Here is a 12,794-nt window from a genome sequence, read left to right as displayed (position 1 = left end):
AAGAGGAGAAGTTACTCAATTTGACGTCGAGAGGGCAAAGTCACTTTCAGACCTGTCCCGATGCCTTAGAGACCATGAAGCTGCAGGAAGGGGTCCAGGGTTTATTATTGGAATTTACTTTAAAGAATGAGATTTAAAACACAGGTTACAGAACACACTTGACAGAAAGCAGGTCGTTTGCTTATGAATACGTCTGTAAGATAGGCAGGACAGTGGTGCAAGTGTTTAAGTGACTGAACCTGAGTGAGTCATGGCCACTTCGGAGTAAAACCAAGACTCTTAAAAATCTCATCTCCTACAGAGTGCAGCATAGGGACTATAGTCAATAACATGGTAATTATTATGTATAGAGCCAGGGGGGAGTGGTCCAGCGGGGGGGTACTAGGGAGGAAAAAGAAAAGAAAGTGAGAATCTCTCTCATGTGAATTCGTAGCTACTTTCGCTTTTTCCTATATAGCACCACAAGTTTTACGGATATATTTATTTATATGGCTGTACTTGTGATCTCTTGTCTCTTTCCGTAGACGATTTACATATTAGATCTGTACAGTCAGGAATTGTCTGTTTTGTTCACCGTTGTGTGTTGACAAGCGCAGTGCCTATTCCTGTGCTCAGCAAACGGTTGTGGCAAAGTGTGCCATACAGTGCTCTCACCGGGCACTCGTCTGTTCTCTCTCTCTTCTTTAATTGAGGTAGCATCGATTCATAACGTTATAGAAGTTTCAGATATACAGCATTGCAATGCGACATGTGCATGCACTACAGCAAACTCACCACCAGAGGTCGCTTCCCTCTGCCATCATACAGTTGACCCCATTTACCCATTCTGCCCTCCCGCTACCTCCTTCCCCTCTGAGAACCACCCATCTTTTGTCTGCAACCTTGAGTTTTGTTTTGTGTGTTCATTTTTTTTTAACATATTCCACCTATGAATGAAATCGTATGGTATTTGTCTTTCTCCGTCTGACCTGTTTCATTTGCGTTATACCCTCAAGTTATATAGGGTGTGTGTATGTATGTGGGATATATTTCTTGTGATTATAATATAAGGCTTAAGAAGTGACCTGGGAAAGGATAATCTTGCAAAGACTCGCTCAGAAGACAGGCCACTCTCCTGCCCAAAACAAACAAACAAATAAACAAACAAAACCCAACAAACATACCAGAGAAATCCAGAGGGGAAAAATCATGGAACCCACAAAATAGTACCACCTCCTGGCAAATTGGCAAGGATCAGCGAGCAGACTTCCAGGAAGAACAATGCGGAAACGCATGCAGCTGATGATAAAGTGTGACAAAGATCCTGGAAATGGGCCCACGGTACCATCTGAGCGGCAGGAATGCCTGCTTCGCTTCATACCAAGGAAGCTAAGGGATCTCTATGAAGTCTGTGAGCGTAGAGATGAGGCTTTCCTGTTCATCGTCCATCACTGCTTCCCAGAGCCCAGAGACCACTCCACTACCACCGATTACAATTTATTCTTTCTCTCCATCCACCCATCTGTTCCTCTAGCCACGTGCCCAGTCCACTCGACACTGTCTTGCGTGCAGGGCTGCCTCGCAGAGGCGTATATTTCTACTGGTTCCAGTCAGAGGGCATGGGAACATCCTGCATTTTGAAGACCACTCTTTGCCTGGTGTGGCTGCCCTGATACACATGGGAATATACGGGGAAGCCAAGTTGGGTCAGGGCCTGCACCTGGGCACAGAGGACGTGAAAGATGAGACCGTGTCTTCGGTACTGAGGCACAGTGCCTGCCATCCGCTGCTCTTCTGTCTGGTCCACCAGGGTCCAGGACACAGGGTCCCTTCGGGTCCCAGCAGACAGAAGGAGGGGAAAGTCTGGATACAGCACTCGATGAATCTCTGGATCCTCTCGTTGCTGCCAAAATGCCAGAATTTATTCGCCAGGGCAGCGTGGGTGACATCCAGGGATGAGAGTTTAAACATTTCTTGGTTGCTATTGGGAACAAGGAAGAAGAGTGGACCATAATATATCACACACTGTGAAGTATATTTGTTTCCTCCCAGATTGTCCTGACAGGCAAATAGTAGCATATTCCAGGGGCTCTGCAGCAAGGCTATCTGGGTTCATCCCCTGGCTCCTCGTGGGACTGATTGCCTTTATTTCCTCATCTAATAAATAGAGATGATAATCACAACTCCCTCATAGAATCGTTGTGAGGTTTAAATGAGCCATTGGATATAGGTGCTTAGAACAAGTACCCTGGCAGTTAGTTAAGTGCCCCACAGAAATTGGCTGCAATGATTTCACTTGGCCTTGGCCATAACCCTCCAACCTAGATAGGACAGGTAATCTCGTCCTCATGTTATGTAGAAAGAAAAAGTTTCAGAGAAAATAAACAAGTGCTCCCAAGCACATGCCAGCAAGATGTAAAGCCAGAGCGGAGAATCATGGAATGCTGGTGTCAGGGGGCCCTTGGCCACTGTGGGGAAGCTTCAGTCCAGAGAGAGGCAGTGATGTGGAGAGCAGGCAGCTCCAAAGTACAGAACACTGAAGTCTGCAGGCTTCTGCCACGGTGTCACAGGGCTTCGGGGTGTGTCCTGGAAAGAGGCCACATTATGGGACGAGGAGATCAAAATTCAAGCTCCAGTAATGCCTCAATCATCCACCTGACCTGAACAAGCTATGTCATGATCTGAGCCTGTTTTCTGCCAGGACAAAGGGGAGAATACCTCCTACTTTGTCTATCTCATGGGATGGACAAGAGAATCAAATGAGATTATAGATTTGGAGGTGCTTTTCAGGTGTAGTGTACGATCCAGTGTGAACAAAGCTTTTCCAGGCATATCAATACATGAAAGGTCATGAACTTGGGTGTCTCCAGGTCACATCTCTGCCGTCAGTATTCAGTTCTACTCAGTGTTAGACTAGACATCAATGGGAGAAAATATATGATTTGTTGACATTGCCTTTATTGGGAAACTTTTGTTCTGTGACGTGAAGTCACTAAACACGTATTTATTGAGCACCTACTATATCATCAGACACTGGTGTAGCTGTTGAGGACCTATCAATGAACAAGGCAGAGAAGGCATCTGCTCTGGGGGTGGGGGTTGCAATATTGTTGGGAAGAGGTCAAACATCAAATAAGTATGTAAGTAAACTAAGTTAGCTAATTTCAAATAATCATAAGTGCTACGAAGAACGTAAAACTAAGTTATTTGTGTAAAATAAGAGGGAAGTGACTTTCTGTGGCTGGCGTAACCAGGATTATTTCGAGGTGAGATGGGAAGTGCTAGAATCTTTTAAGAAGGGAGGGAGATGGTCTAATTCACATTTTAAAAAAGATTACTTTAGCTGCTTTGCAGAAAATGGATTATAGAAAATCCAAGCAAAATCTGGAGGAGAAGTAGGGAGCTATAGGGTGCTGAATGGTGTGTCCACTCCAAAGATATGTCCACCTGGAACCTGAAAATATGGCCTTCTTTCGAAAAGAGTTTTTGCAGATATAAATAGACAAAGGATGCTGACATGAAATCATCCTGGATTATCCAGGGGCCTTTACATCCAACGGCAATCCTTATAACAGACAAAAGAGAAGCCTCAAACACAGAGGAGAAGACCGTATGAGGGCAAAATCAGACGAGAGTGATGAAGCCACAAGCTAAGGAATGCTTCGAGCCACCAGAAGCCAGAAGAGGCAAGGACGGATTCTCCCCTAGAGGCTTGGAAGGGAACGCAGGCTTGCTGACACCTTGACTTCAGACTTCTGGACCCTTGGAGAGAATACACTTCTATGCTTTCAGGCCACCCCAGCTCGTGGGGCTTCTTTGCAGCAGTCCTAGAAAACGAACCCACAGGCTCCTGCGGTCACGAAGAGGTGGACAGAGCAGAGGGGCTCTTGCCAAACTTACGTGGAACCGAATTTGCCACGATCGGATGATAACTTCCCTTTCAGCAGGGAGGGGAGCCGTTCTCGGGCTGTCTCAAAGGCCATATAGAGGATGCCTTGTGTGTGCTTGACCTTGCCCTGGATAGCTACAAGATTTTTTATCGCTTCATCCAGGCTGGACTGTGAACCTTGCTGAAGAAAATGAGGGATAATATGAGCTATCGCTGTTCATTTCAATGTCAGGGAAAAGCTGCCTGGCAGCCGGGAAGTTTGTGTGTTTCGAGGCCTCAAACCTCGTGTGCAGTTATGACATGGCCTCTGTAGGATCATGGTTAAATCACTACCACATTTTTAAAATTTAAAATTGGGATAACATTATAATTCCCGAACACATCACAAACAGTCATGACGGTCAAAGAAGACGAGGTGGAAATGTAATAATCAAAATTTATCGAATAAGTCTATGCACTCTGTACCGTAGATCGTTGCTACAATGATCCCATTTGTTCTTTCCTCACTATGCCAATTTTCCCTCCCGAAATGACTCTAGGCTTGGCCACGAAACCTGCTTTGGCCTCGGGGAACCATACCAAAAGTGACTTAATACAAAGTTTGAGAAGGGAAAGTACACTGAGAAACCTGTGACTCTTACACGTTGCTCAATCCACTTTCATCAGCCGGCACGACGGCCAGACTCGGGCCTGTGACTAACTTAACCTCACCAGTTCGCAGATAGCCCCCCGTTAACTGCAATCGCAAAGGTGAATCTAGGAGACACTGGCTGAAGAGTCATCCAGCTGAGTCTGGTCCAAATTGCTGACCTACAAAATTGTGAGCGAATAAATTCTTGTTGTATGAAGACACTGTTTTGGGATGGTTTGAAAACCTAACTGATAAAATCAGATATAGTGAGTGCTAAGCATTTTTTTTTTATTCAAGATCTTATTTAGTCTTTGAATGGCTGTATGTTTTGAATGCTATTATAGTCTTTATTTTTATCCATAAGGAAGCTGACACACAGAGAGGTTGTTAGTTGCCTTAAATCATACAACTAGTAATAGGCCCAACAAGGTCACAATCGTAGGTAGTTTGTCTCCAGAGAGATATTCTTAATCGCTAAATCCCTCCGTCGTAAATATGACGGAATGACAAAACACAGGGGAGGCTCTGCTCCCACGCCCCTGCTCTCTCATAGATCCTGGAGAATAAATCTTGAGTCCTGAGCTATTAAGAAATTATATTACCCATGATTTCCTTTGTGAACTCCATACATTGCAGTTTGCAAGTTCTAATTCACTGTGAAGGGGGTGGCCACTGAGGGAAAGAATGGACAGTAGACTCAGTGTCTGGGGCTTGGAGTAAAGATATATGGAAGGTAGGGATGTTATTCAAGATGAAAAGTGACCCTAGAGATGTAGACATGGGGGGTGTCAGCAGCTGGCACACACCCCAGTCTTCTTATTTTGAATCTGCTAATGCTGTTTCCAGTCGATGACTTCTGGTGAGCCAAGAAGGGTCTTTGGAGTAGATCTGGTAAGTATTGGTGTAGTGATTAAGGTCATCTGTCATCTCCTGTTTGGGTTAAGAAAAGTCGTATCAACCGAAATATTTCTATTTGTGATTACCATGCTGGTTTTCAGGGGTCCATTACACTATAATATTTTTAAATGCTAAAATATTCATTTTTTTTCTGTTGGTGTATTGCCCTCATTTAGGAATTATTTATATTGTGAGGTAAAGAACTTTCTTATTCAATTAATAATGAAAAATGTCCTGAACAAAATTATTCTTAACTCAGCAATTGCTTTAAAATTTCAAACAAAAATGACCCATTTAAAATTATTGTTCCCTCTCTATATAAATCTCAAGGTAGAGGTTTGGTCAATGACCAGCAAAATATTTGGCCAAAAGAATAAATCTTGCTCTAGTGCAAAGATTTTTAAAACATATGAGTTATAAACATGTCTTTATGAAAACTGATGCAGGTAACAATTTGAGTATCCATCTATAAGTGATGAAACCATAGAAAGGGATGATGAATCAGATATGCTTCTTTAAAAAATCTTACTATTGTTGAACAAACTACAGTGCTATCAAAAAGAGTAAGCCAACATATTCAAATATATGTAGCAAAATTATCAGACCCAACCTTGAATTATTTGAAGACGCAGGAATAGGCAAGAGGGAAAAAATTATTTCGACCAGTATAGAATCAGAAAGCTCTGTTCCTCTGTAATATCTAGAAAATATTAAGCAGAAGTACACTTCCTATTCAGCAAGGATACTACTGCTCAGACTTTATTTTTAAGAGTGATGTCACCCAAATGACAGTGTAGGAGACTCCAGCCTTCTCCCCCCGCCACCCCAAAGCTTTCTATGAAAAAGATCAGCTGTAGGAAAACTCTGGAATCCACTTAAAAACTTCAGCAACACAGGAGAACAAAAAAACCTGAGAATAACTGTACAAAAAGAGAAGGAAGACAGCTTCATTTTGCCTGCATCGTCCCCCACCCACCAAGCCAGCATTGCTCAGCACCTACAGAGAACTACCCAGCCACAAGAGTCCCCTCACCAGCAAAGGAAGTGTAAGGTGGGCAACCAGCTTCCCCAGCCTCTTACTTTCATTTCATCCCACAAAGACTGGCAAAGCTGACGGCTAGAAACAAGAAGGAGCAGTAGAGGCTACCAGTAGCAGCCATGCAGTCAGAGCAACCTGTGGTTCCGACTAACCAGCTCTGCAGACAAAACCAGCAGCTTAGCCAGTGGCCAGCATGGTGATGGCGGGAGGGGGGCGGGAAGGGGGTCCCCCTGCAGACTTCACCAGCTCTTGCCCTACAGGTATTAGTGTTTGCTGATGCCAGCCATCTGAGTCCCTCCTCACTCCCTCCCCCACTGGCCCCTGATGAAGTCAGGGAACTGTTAGCAGCTGATACCTACTGCTTAGCGCATACCCAGAGCCAGCCCCTCCAGCTGTACACTTGCATGCCACTGGCCTCATTGTCACCAGCCTTCACTGCTATATGCATGCCTGGGTGAGACTGTGCATGCCTGGGTGAGACTGTGCAGACATGGAAGAGTGCACCAGTAGCCAGCAGCTTGAGGGCTTGCTAAGGCCCTATCTTCTGTCACTGACCTGGACCACTGTACTAACCTGCAGCTAGCCCCTCTAGCTGTGCATCTCCATCCCCCCAGCCTGACCTAATCACCAGCCTCCACTGCTGTGTACCCAGCAAGAATCAGCAGCATGGGCACACGCGCATGTCAGCAGCCAGGGCTCCCACAGCTTATGCGCAGTTTGCCTGGCTCTTGCTTCCTGCCCTGGCCCCCACCGCTATGTGTCTGCAACTGGCCCCTGCCACTACACAGGCACCTGAAGCTGGCCCCTGCAGCTCTGTGTGTGCACAGTCCTGGCTTCAGCCAGCGCTGATGCCTGCCTTGGTCCCTAGAGGATAGTGCTAGAGGTGCCTCTGAGATCCACTTAACAGCTTTGCAGCCACTGTGGATCCTCTGCAGTGCTCACCAAGGATTACACAGTTGTTGATGCTGTGAATGCCAGTGGCCTGAGCCCAAGAGACATTGTGTTCCCTGGACCTGGTGACTCCACATGTCCTGCACTTAGCACCCTGTACTATTAGACCTGAGGTCATAGCACGCTCCAGTGTGCCTTCACCCACAGGTGAAGGTCTTTACTTACCAATGTCAGTTCATAAGGTCCGGAAGATGTGACTGCTTCTTCAAGTGTTTAGGCACCTATATCAGGCTACGGGGAGCATGAAGAATGGGGAAAACAATGAGAGGTTCGACAAAAGAGATAGACAATATTTTAAAAGCCAGAAATTTGGGAGCTGAAGAATACAATTAGTGCACTTAAGCATTTAATAGAGAGCCTCAACAGTGGACTTGACCAAGCAGGGGAAAAAAAGTGAGCTCAAAGACAGATCAATTGAAATTATCCAATCAGAAGAGCAAAAAGAAAAAGAATGAAAAAGAGTGAAGAAAGCCCCATGATCTATTGAATGCTATCAGAAGAACCAATGTGTGAATTATTGGATAAATAGAAGAGAAAAAAAGAGGTGGGAGAGAAAGCTTATTTAAAGAAATCATGGCTGAGAACTTCACAAATCTCCGGAAAAATTTGGATATCCACGTTTATGAAGCTCACAGGTCACCAAACAAAATCAGCTGAGCAAGAACCTCTCTAAGACACATTGTAACAACACTGTCAAAAATAAAAGGTAAAGAGAGACTATTAAAAAAGCAGCAAAATAAAACAAACAAACAGACAAACTTGTAGCTTGCCAGGGAACCCCCTAAAGGCCACCAGCAGATTTCTCAGAGACCTTGCAGGCCCGGAGAGAATGGGATGATATTGTCAAAGTGCTAAAAAGAAAGAGACGGCCAACCAAAAATACTTTATCCAGAAGAGCTGTCCTTCGGAAATGATGGCTAGATAAAGACTCGCCCAAATGCACGAAAGCCGAGGAGACCCACCACCACTAGACCTGCCTTATAAGAAATACTACCAGAAGTTCTTCAAGCTGAAATGTAGGAATGCTAATGAATGGCATGAACACATGTGAAAATATACAACACACCGGTAAATGTAGGCATACAGTCAGAATCAGAGTACTCTGAAACTGTATTACGGTGGTGTTTTAACCATCTAATTCTAGTCTAAAGATTAAAGGAAAAAGTATTGAAAATAGCTATCGCTGCCATAACTTGGTCATAGATACCAAGTATAAAAAAATGTAAATTATGACTTTTAAATTTTATCTAAGCCTCATGGTACCATGAAGGAAAAACTTACAGTAGATTTACAAAAGCTAAAGAGAACGAAAACAAAGCTTACCACTACAGAAAATCATCAATTCACAAAGGCAGGCAGCAAGAGAGGAAGGAAGGAACGAGGGAAATGCAAAAGAGCAGAAGACAATAAGATGGCATCAGTAAGTTTTTATTTATCAATCATTACTCTAAATGTAAATGGATTGAATTCTCCAATCAAAGAACATAAAGTGGCTGGAGGAATAAAAAACTAGACCGACTCCATGTTGCCTATAAGAGAGTCACTTCAGCTTTAAGGAAAGCAAATGCTCAAAGTGAAGGAATAAAAAAGATATACCATACAAGTGGAAATCACAAGAGAGAAAGGGTAGAAGGGTAGTTTTATTCACATGGGACAAAGTAGACTTTAAACCAAAAATGGTAACAAGAGACTAAGAAGACTATTAACTAATGATAAAGGGGTCGATTCATCAAGAAGATATAACAATCCTAAATATATATGCACTAAATATTGGAGCACCTAAATATGTTAAGTGAATGCCAACAGATCTGAAGGGAGAAGCAGAAAACAATACAAAAATAAAAGTTGGAGGCTTTAATACCCCACTTTCAACAATGGATAGATTATCCAGAAAAATGAACCTAACATAACATATTCAGAATATTCCATCCAAAAGCAGCAGAATACACATTCTTCTCAAGTGCACATGATACGTTCTCCTGGAGAGATCATACCATAGGTCACGGGACAAGTCATGGCAAATTTAAAGATTAAAATCATACCAAGGGTCTTTTTTGGTTATAATGGTATGAATCCAGATGTCAATAACAGGAAGAAAGCTGGAAAATTCACAAATATGTGGATGTTAAACAACACGTTTCTGAACAACCAATGGGTCGGAAAATAAATCAAAAAGGAAATTAAATCAGAGGAAGACAAATACCGTAGGATCTCTGTCGTATGTGGAATCTCAAAACACCACATCATAGAACCAGAAAGTCAACTGGTGGTTACCAAAGGCTGGGAGGTGAAGAAATGAAGAGATCCTGGTCAAAGGATGCGAAATTCCAGCTATAAGACGAATAAGTTCTGGGGATCTAAAATACAGCATGGTGGTTATTTTCTGTGCTTTTCCCTGCCCTGGCAGCCCCTAAAAAAAAAAATCACATTTATTTTTAACATCCAGTTTTGGTGAATTGTCCACGAGGAAGCATGTCTGATCCTTCCCTTACAATCTCCACCACATATATATTTTTTATGTCCCGTTTCATTGACTTTATTGATGACTGCAGGTTTCAATACCATATAGTTTCTCAGTGGGAAGACGATATCACAATGAGAAATTGTGTCTTAGTATTAACGACCCTGGGCGGTTTCAAGGTTGGTGTTTTTAAAAGGTAAGAAATATTTTTTTCCTTAGGTTAAGAGTTAAAAATGGAACTAGGGTCTGACTTATTACAGTATAGATGTCTAGCTTGGGACATCTTTCTTTAATATCTTTAATAAAAGATCAACTTCTTGTCTATTCCATCAACATAATCTTAAATTAGCACGACCTTCCATTGGTGGTCTCTCTTCCTATAAACTGCATGCAAGAAATAACCAAGTGTGTTTGGTCTTCAGCATCAGCAGGGAGCTGTTTGGGGGTCTGTCTTGAAAACAAACTAAAATAATTAAGGAGTATAAAAATGTATCATAAATAATTTTAATAAGCTTTCCACCCATTTCTTCAGCTCATTCATTCTTCTGTTGCTGCACCTTTCACACCATGTTCTTATTTATCCATGGACTTAACCTATATTTTCCTCCAGGCTGTGAGCTTTTTGAGAACAGGTATTTGTTTGCCACCACAATGATTCATTTCTATGTCCCCAGGGACTACCATATTGTCAGGTGCATGAAAGGCACATAGCAAATACGAACATAAATTCCTATTCATCACACATCTGGCACCTTATCTGCTCCTGAGGGGGGACAACCACTGTATTAAAATCAGGCCACTTGTCCATCAGGGCCTTTAGCTTGAATGGGTTTCCTCGTTTCATGCGGAAGATGGTCCCATAAAACTGCAGCATCCAGAGGGGGTGAGAGAGTAAGTATATTGGGAAAGCATAGCAAAGTATCTTATTTGATCATGACAGGGATTATTTCTATGAAATCATGGAATTTTATAATTGAAAGGTATCTAACGAGCATTTCTGTGAAATGATAGTTTTTTGCATAAAGATATATATGTGTATAATTATATGTATCTTTTAAAAAATATTCATATTGTAAAATATCCAGACCAATAAAATTTATGAATAAAAATCACGAGCCTTCTCACTGTAGGATTTAATACACCTGAAACTGACCTAATGTTGTATGTCAATTATACCTCAATTTTAAAAAGGCAAAAAAAAAAAAATCTGTTAATAGATTTCCTCCTAGTCATGTACACATACAACAAATCTTACAAAATGAAAATGTTCAGATACACAGGATTCCTAAATGTTTCTCCCATTGAATCAATATGTTCTACTCATTGCTTTTTCAATAAATAACAATGATTTTCATGACTATATAGCATTCTACGATATGGAGGAACCAACGTTCATTTTATAAACTTTTTATTTACTCACATTAGTAGCAAAGATACTTCAAAGAGGTCGCATGAACTCTCACTCAGGTTTCACCAGTAGTAAATCTTAAGTAGCTATATAGTACGAGGTCAAAACTAGGAAACTAGCGTTGGTACAACAATGTGTGTGTTTAGTCTTACGTTCTATCCAGTAGATTCATGTAGCCACCCTCACAATCGGGATACAGAATTACCATGAGCGTCTCCCTTCGAGCTACCCTTTTAGAATCAAAGCCGCTCCCATCCCTCTCAACAGTGACATCTTTTTATTCTCCTACAATTATAATGAGGTTCTATGCATCCTATAATGTTTTATCATTTAAGATCGGTTTAATATTTTTCCTCTATCTTTACGGAGGTATATTTGACACATAAAGTTATACATATTAGTGATGACTTGATATGCACGTACCTTATACCCCAGTGTTGGGCTTATTTTTATGATTGTAGATTTAAGACCTTTCCGCAGAACTTTCGTGATACTGCTTCTCTGTTTGCCAAGTAGCTCGGGCTGCTCGTGAGAAGTCCAAAGTCAGTGTGATTGTTACTCCGTGAACTGCACCAGTCTGTTCCCTCTCTGTATAACCTTATAGGATCCCGTCTTCGTCTTCGGTGCTGGGAAATTGCGCAAATCGTGTATCTAATGAGTTCTTTTCACACTCAGTCTGAAGCGAATACTTTCAATCTCAAGTCTTTCTTCACTTTGGAAACTCTTTCCTATTCCTCATTTTAAATTGTTTTTATCCCTTTACTTGCTCTGTTCTTATTTTTCGAAATGTTTAGATAGACGTTAAAACTTGGCAGTGTCATTCAGTTCTTTTATCTTTTTTTCCATATTTTCCATCTCATCTTCATTTTGTATTACGATCCGCCAGATCATCCAGCTTTTAAATGATCCATAGTGTCCACTTTGCTACTCAACCCTTCTACTGAAATTTTCACTTAAAGTTCCAATATTTTATTTCCGGAATCTCTAGGTGCTTCTTTTTTATGCATGTAACAGAAAATATCACAATTACACTTATCGAAAGTCTTCTACTGTCTCTATTTCTCTTTCAGCGGGTGTGAATTCATCCACAGGTTGCGTCTGATGCCTCCCTTTACCTTGTCAATTCTTTAGTCATTCCTGCTTTTCTCTTTATCTGTGAGTTTGAGAGTTCCCGTGCACACTTAAAAAAAATTACTCTCACCTGCTCCTGGGATTTAGGGAAGACAGGATGGGACATGTTACAAGATGTGACAATAGCTTGCCATCTTTGTGTGAGGCCCTCCAATCTTGCAAGGGTCAGAAACTTTCTGCTGCTTGCCATCCCCAGTGGCCCTCCTAACAGCCTTACATTTACAGAATGCTTAGTGTAATGGCCTGCTGAAACGTGAAAGGGTTAAAGAATAATTAAAACCTGAAACTGGACAAAGGAAGTCCATAACTTAGGCCTAGTTTCTGGAACCCCTAACCACACTCTGTTAATCATGAAACTTGTAACAATGAGCTCATACGCTAACTGCCAATTTTAGCCTGTGTAACCCT

At 42.0% G+C, this 12,794-nt stretch overlaps 1 pseudogene; it reads right to left on the bottom strand.

Moving 5' to 3' along the window:
• Window positions 1-1,502: 1,502 nt before the first annotated feature.
• On the bottom strand, window positions 1,503-10,712 carry LOC105309557 (annotated as a pseudogene).
• Between the last annotated feature and the right edge of the window lie 2,082 nt (window positions 10,713-12,794).

The sequence above is a fragment of the Pteropus vampyrus genome, unplaced genomic scaffold (genome assembly GCF_000151845.1).
Source record: "Pteropus vampyrus isolate Shadow unplaced genomic scaffold, Pvam_2.0 Scaffold771, whole genome shotgun sequence".
NCBI classification, from domain to species: Eukaryota; Metazoa; Chordata; class Mammalia; order Chiroptera; family Pteropodidae; genus Pteropus; species Pteropus vampyrus.
Note: the sequence above shows the minus strand (reverse complement) of the source record. Positions and strands in the feature narration are given on the sequence as shown.